At 34.9% G+C, this 6,780-nt stretch overlaps 1 pseudogene; it reads right to left on the bottom strand.

The window, feature by feature from the left end:
• Positions 1 to 5,585: 5,585 nt before the first annotated feature.
• On the bottom strand, positions 5,586 to 6,331 carry LOC106998116 (large ribosomal subunit protein uL30 pseudogene; annotated as a pseudogene).
• Between the last annotated feature and the right edge of the window lie 449 nt (positions 6,332 to 6,780).

The raw sequence follows: 6,780 nt of genomic DNA, 5'->3' as shown, positions 1-6,780 counted from the left end.
GGAGAGAGCTACCAATTAGCTAAGAATGCCAACTGCTACTCCCATGGGAGACTGGATGGAAGGGCTTGATCTCTTGTCTCAAGCCTAGTGAGTGGGATTTCAGAGAAACCAGTGGCAGAGCTTGATATGTGAGCCCAGTGCTGATAGGGACAAAAGGTGAGAGAGCTGCTGAAGGAGATTGGGTCAGCAGAATAGAGAGCTATGATTGGAAATACACCATGGTCTGTCATCAGAGGGCCAGGGGTGTATCTTTCCCATGAACAAGATATGAACTACAGAAGAGAGGGCTGCTGTGGCGCTGTTGTGGATCCTGCCCAAGAGGGCTTTTGGGAGTGGTGACGAGGCTTCAGCAGAGGGACACTGAAGTGTACACCCAGATGCCCAGGGGACTAGAGATAAATTGGAAAATAGCAGACCAAGAGTTGCATGAGCTCAAATCAAGTGAACTGCAAGGAGACATACTCAGTGATAGGAAGTTCTCTAAAGAACCCACAAACCATTCATCAGAAATAGTCAGCTTTAAACATTTGCCAAGCCTGGAAAGTACCAAGTCAGGACAACTTAGTTACACAGATCTTTCCTAATCCTTTACATACCTCTCCTCCTCTCTTCCTGTACTACCAGTCTTTGATGCTGGAGGAGTTAGAAACCAAACCTAACCAGTCATGGCCAAAAGGGCAGAAACATAGCCAGGGAGAGAGCCTTTTCTTCAGCACCAGACCAGAGCTAGGGAGACTAAAAGCTTTAACTTTGAACAAAGTCTTTAATTATCATATCAACTGGACACATTAATTACTAAACTGGATCTTTTGTAAGCTCAAATGACTGAAAGACATTTTATTTTCTAACAATGAGCAGAAATTGTGAGTTTGCCCTAGATTTTGCCCAGTGGCTGGAGAACTTCTAGAGCTCTACTAAATCTGTAAGAGCAGTTATGGGTAGAAAATGCTGTTTATAATTGCAACCTATAAATTCATTTTCAATGTTATTCTGCTCCCTTTTCACTCAACTAAAACTTCACGGAAGTTCTCACAAGTCATTTCACAGAACTCCAATCCATTTATTCATAATGGTTCAAGTGCATGATAAATCAATTTGACCTGTTGATAGGCACACTCTTTTCCTCCATCCAGTTTTATTTGCTACTTTACTCCTATGAAGAACAATTTTTATATTAAACATGCAACAATTAATACTCATGTATATATATATTTTTAAATACTGATGCTGTTTATTTCTATTAAGTATTTCCAGTGATAAAATTTGTTGGTTGAATGATATCTGTACACACATATATCCATAAAGGCAGAAACACTTCACATTTCTTCCAGTAGTGAACAAGTGATTTTTTACCATGTCTCAATCAGCAGTGTAGGTTAAAGATATTTTCCATTTTTGCCAGTCTAATGGGTACAAAATGATAATCACTAATACAATGATTTCTATTTCTTTGAAGAGAGACAAATTTGAAAATTTCATTTTATATAACACCAACTCTTAGATTAAGAGTGTTTTTAAAAAGGTATACTAAAACGTTTACCTAGACTTAATAAATCTTAGAACAAAAGAAGTTTGATTGACTTACCAGGGTCACACAGTTCCTTATTGGCAAACTAAAATAGCATTGCAACTGTGGTCTTTTGTCTTTCAAGGCAATTTTCCTTGAATTATAAAGCCATTCTTTAGCAGGAAAATATCTGATTAATGAATAAAAAAGAGGTATAATGAATAATTGCAAGTGTTTCAAGAAGGTAGATAAAGAGCACTATGAGCTGAAACAAGCGGAGAATAGAAAGAGTAAATATTTGGAAGGAGTTAAAAAAAGTTATTTGAGGGATAATAAGTCAACAAGTGTGATGTGAAGTTTCTCTGATGGAAATGGCAAAGGTAACATCGTGAAGATAAGTTTAAAACAGATCTTACTTTCAATGCCAGGTTAAGATAGTTGTACTTTATGTTATAAACGAAGATGAAGCATTTTGAATAAACAGGAGCATAGAAAAATCAGCAGTGTTGTAGAATAAATGATATGGAATATGTATATAGTACAGTTTTTAAATTACATATTTAAACAATGTATTCTTTCTTCACAAAAAGTTATTTTTTTAGTTTCTGATATTTAAGTGTCATCATGCAAACATACATACACAAATATGTATTGTCTACATCTTTCAAAATAATTATTTGACTACATTATTTTTTCATAAAGATGCTGGATATGTTACCTCTTAAAAGGCTAATCAAGCTGTTTTTGTAATTATATTTTTCTTCTAACATTATTTCCAAGATATGATACAGAACAGAACATAGATAATTCTATATTACCTAGATTCAAAACCTTCTTAAAATAGTGAGAGAAAAGTAAAATAAACAAGAAGTCAGACATGAAAACTAAAGACTGAGGAGTTTATAAGATTGTGTTAGGAAGCATGGAATGAGTCTTCTGTAGAATGAGACATCCGAGTATATTCGACTGATGAAATACAAATAAAAATGAGCTCTGCTTCAATGGAGTGTACTCAACATAAGGAATTTTTATCCCTTAGAGATACTTGTGAAACTAATCTCAGGAAATGATTAGAATTCATGCATGAGAAATTTATAATTTAATTGGAAATTCATACTTAATATGTGCCAAAGATTTTGGTATGTGCTAGATAATCAAGCATATGAAACATGATCTCTTATTCAATTTTCTGTTGCTATAACAGAACACCACATATTGAGTAATTTATTTAAAAAATGATATATATTGGCTCATGGTTCTGGAGGCCGAGAAGTCCAAGATCAAGGGGCCACCCCTGGTGAGGTCAAAACATTGTGGAAGGTCTCACACAGAGAATACACACACAATAAAGAAAATTGGGCTGAATTCATTTTTTACCAGGAGCCTACTCCCAAGGTAATGGCATTAGCGCATTCATGAGGGCTCTACCCTCATGACCTAATCACATTTTAAGGGTCCTATCTCTTAACACTATAATGATAGCAATTAAATTTCGACAAGAGTTTTGGAGGAGACATTTAAACCACAGTGCATGGTCTTCACTTATAGATGTCTTAAAATTTATAAGATAAATAGATGTTTAAGTACACTACTTATTATTAGCAACACTTACTGTTAAAATATCACCTTTGTCACTGTCAAAGATAAAATATTGAATAGATGAGAGTCTCTCAAAATGATTGTTTTTTCCCCTATTTTATTAGACTGAGCAATGTCAATGTCAATGTTTTTCCCATTATGACATTTTAAAAATGTAATTTATGTTTTCAAAAAAGGAATGCTTTTTTTCTTCCTTCTGTAAGCTTGAATGATAGTTATTATCTGCACTGCTTACTTAATGATGATTACCTGATGCCTTTCGTTCAGTCATTTAACAAATATTCGGAGCATTTATTATGACCCAGGCACTATGCTGAGCACCTTTTTATATTTCTGGTTACATTTTTATGACTATAAATTGATAGCAATATTCAACCCTTAACTAAAATTTAAACTCTGCCAGATGAAAGAAAAAATATATATGTATTACCCACTTGTACTATGATTTATTGTATCTAACACCCGCATATATGTGCTCTTTAAGTGTAGTATAACATCTGGCATCAAGCTGCTGTGATTCAAATTTTGGGTCCACAACTCACTAGCTATGTGATTTTGAGCAAGTTATTTGACCTGAGCCTAATTTTGTAGTCTGCCAAATTAGAATAATAAAGTATATATCTCTTATAGGTTTATAACGACTGATGATACATGGCATAGTGTTCAGTGCATAATTGGTGTTTAATAAATGTCAGTTATAGGTAGTAAAGTAGGAAGATATTTTTAAAGTTTTTAACCTAACATGGACCCTTACATTCAGAATATACTAGAAATGAAGGTATCCTTGATAAACCCAGTGATCAACAGAAATGCTAGGAAAAAAACGGGCAGGCCCTGGGGCCTTTTGGGAACTTATTTTCTTATCTGTAAAGATTTATAAAGTACATGAAATTTTTTCTTAAGTCTATTCAAATATTACTTTTATAAAATTTTTCACTGAAGCAGAGTACCCACAGAGTACTGCGGCCTCTAGTCATGAAACATAGTATCAGTCTGACATACAGAGTGCAAAAGTTATATGATGATTTAGGTGCCCGTTTCCTTTGAGCACCCATTGCCCATCTCATTAAGGTGACGAGGCATGGTTAAATAAAACTTATGAAAGAATGAGATACACCAAAAATAAGCTATCATTTATTACTGAAGGTAAAATATTGAATTACCGTAAAAGAGATAGGTTACCCTCTCATAAACAATGAGATGTTATTCATTCAAGACACACTTGTTAATACAATGCTTTTATCATAGCGATTCAGGAAAAAGTAACTGCCAAATATTTTCTCAAATGCTTTAAGAAAATATAAACAAACTCTTTGGAGGGCAGATGTTGGCTGGTTGGTGCCTGTTCTTCTCTCTTTTCCCTTTGTCTCTGGCCATAAATCACATAGAGCCCAATCTTTAACTTTACAAGGGTTTGTCTTTTAACATTTTGCTATGAAGAAAAAATGAAATTTCTTAAACCCCTATAGTCCGTAGGAGTCTTTTTCCTAATGAAATGTATTTGAGTCATTTGTGCAAAATACATCTCAGTGTCCTCACAAATAGTAAAGGACAGTAACAGTGTTATCTGGATCTCATTTCCACTGCTCTTCCTAGCTTAATTGCAAATTCCATCATCCTTTCCAATTTGATTGTCTCTATCAAATATTTTTGAATCTGAATCTGTGCCTTGGAGGGAAACCTTGCTTCATGGCCTCAATATAATTATCAGCAGCCATCTATGAAGCACAGCATGTATTGTATAAATATTTGGACTGATCATCTATTGTTCCAGAAACTTTAAAAATGGTATTGCTTCACACATGATTTGCCCTCTAAAAATATCGACGGACACTATTAACTTGACAAGAGATGAAAAGAAAAAGAAATAATTAGATATGGATGAGTAAAAGGGAGTGGTACTCAGTGCTTAAAAGGCAATTTTGGACCATCACTATTTACAGGAAAATAGAAAGGGTCAGAAGCAATGGAAATCTCATAATTCAATATTCAAGGAAATAAAGCAACAGGACAGAAAAGCGCTGTGATGATTCATCTTCTCTGGACATTTTTGGTTCCCTTTCTTCAAAGCTTACTGAGAGTAAAAGAAGTAATTTCAGTAAGAATAAATGAAATGAAGCATGTTAGTTTAACTTTTCCATTGGCAATCCATTAAAAAGACACAAATTAGGAGTGAGACATTGAATGAGCTGCTTTACCTTCTTCGCTTCAGTTTTCTTAACTGCAGGATGAGTGTATTGACTAGACGGTGGTCATTATCTATGCCAGCTCTAATTTCTATGATTTGTAAATGCATGGCTGATTTGGCTGTCATGAGAATTTAGTCATCCAAACAACAGATTAAATTAGCTATAGCAATTTCCTAAATCTGTGAAGCTATTATGTTGACTTTTTTCTTTCTTTTTTTAATTTTTTTCAATTTGAGAGTAGGTACTGTTTATTAACTGACCAGCTTAGAAAAATAATCAAGGTAGACACCTTAGCTCATTCTTCTAATAAGCCTGTTGATCTGGTCTTCCCTGTTGCCAGCATCTCCACCTTCTACAAAATGGGTGGTCTTTTTCTTCATTCCACCTCATGGAGAAGATAATTTGAAGGGCCACAGGAAGTTATTTGCCTCTTTGAAGCATTTCCAACAGTATAGATCTCATGAATCAGATCCTCCATGCAGATGATGCCATATTTACCAAGAGATCGAGCAATCAAAGCATTATCTGTCAAAGCAATTCGCTTCTTATTGATTTTGCCATAACCAGGCTTGTAGATTAGCTCATTTACAGACTTCAGATTGGGGTACCCCCATGCAATATACGGCTCTACAATCTTCAGCATGTTAATCGAAGCCTTGTTGAGCTTCACAGAGGTTCCATTGAAGATCTGACGAAGGCGAAGAAGCTGCAATACCTTTCGGACCTTTGGGCTCATGCCATTGATACCTCTGATTCTGATGACAAACACCAATTTGGGTTCAGCAGGTACATAGAAGTTGCCAGCTTTTCTTGCCATCCTCGCCATTCGAATTTCAGTTCTGTACATCTGCCTATATTCCTTGTGATAGTGCTTTGCTTTTTCATAGATAAGCTTCCTCCTTGCCTTTCGAAGCATCTTTTGGGCAAACTTCTTTCTCAGGCGCTTGATCTTCAGCTCTGCGAAATTCCTCCACTTTTTCTTAAGGGTTTCTGGCACAGGAGGAAACTTCTTCTTCTTCTCTTCTACACCATCCATGGTTCCAGTCGTAAAAAGAGCAACTTTTTTCTTAAACTGATTTGACTTTTCTATTAATTGAAGATAATGTACATGTAAAAAAGGGGAAACTAGTTTATTTTCAGAGACCTGGGTTAAAAAAATTCCCAAAAGAACCAATCAATAATAAATGATATGAATACATGATGGAGTGAGATTCAGTGTTTGAAATATAACTTTGAAGACATCAGTGTTTACATGAAAGAGAATTTGTCATAAGCAAAAGGGGATACATGATTATAAAAATCAACTTTTTCTTTTTATCAAAACAAATTTCAAATAGCATCAACCAAAACTGTATATCTGAGAGTGAAAGGGAAGAAACCAGGGGAATTAATCAGAAAATCAGAACACAGTATAAGTTCAAAAATATGAATGAATATTAGGTTTATCTACTATTATGATGAAATAGGTTTGGGAGGATGAGGGTG

Source organism: Macaca mulatta, chromosome 4, assembly GCF_049350105.2.
Source record: "Macaca mulatta isolate MMU2019108-1 chromosome 4, T2T-MMU8v2.0, whole genome shotgun sequence".
NCBI lineage: Eukaryota > Metazoa > Chordata > Mammalia > Primates > Cercopithecidae > Macaca > Macaca mulatta.
This window is presented reverse-complemented; position numbering and strand designations above follow the sequence as displayed.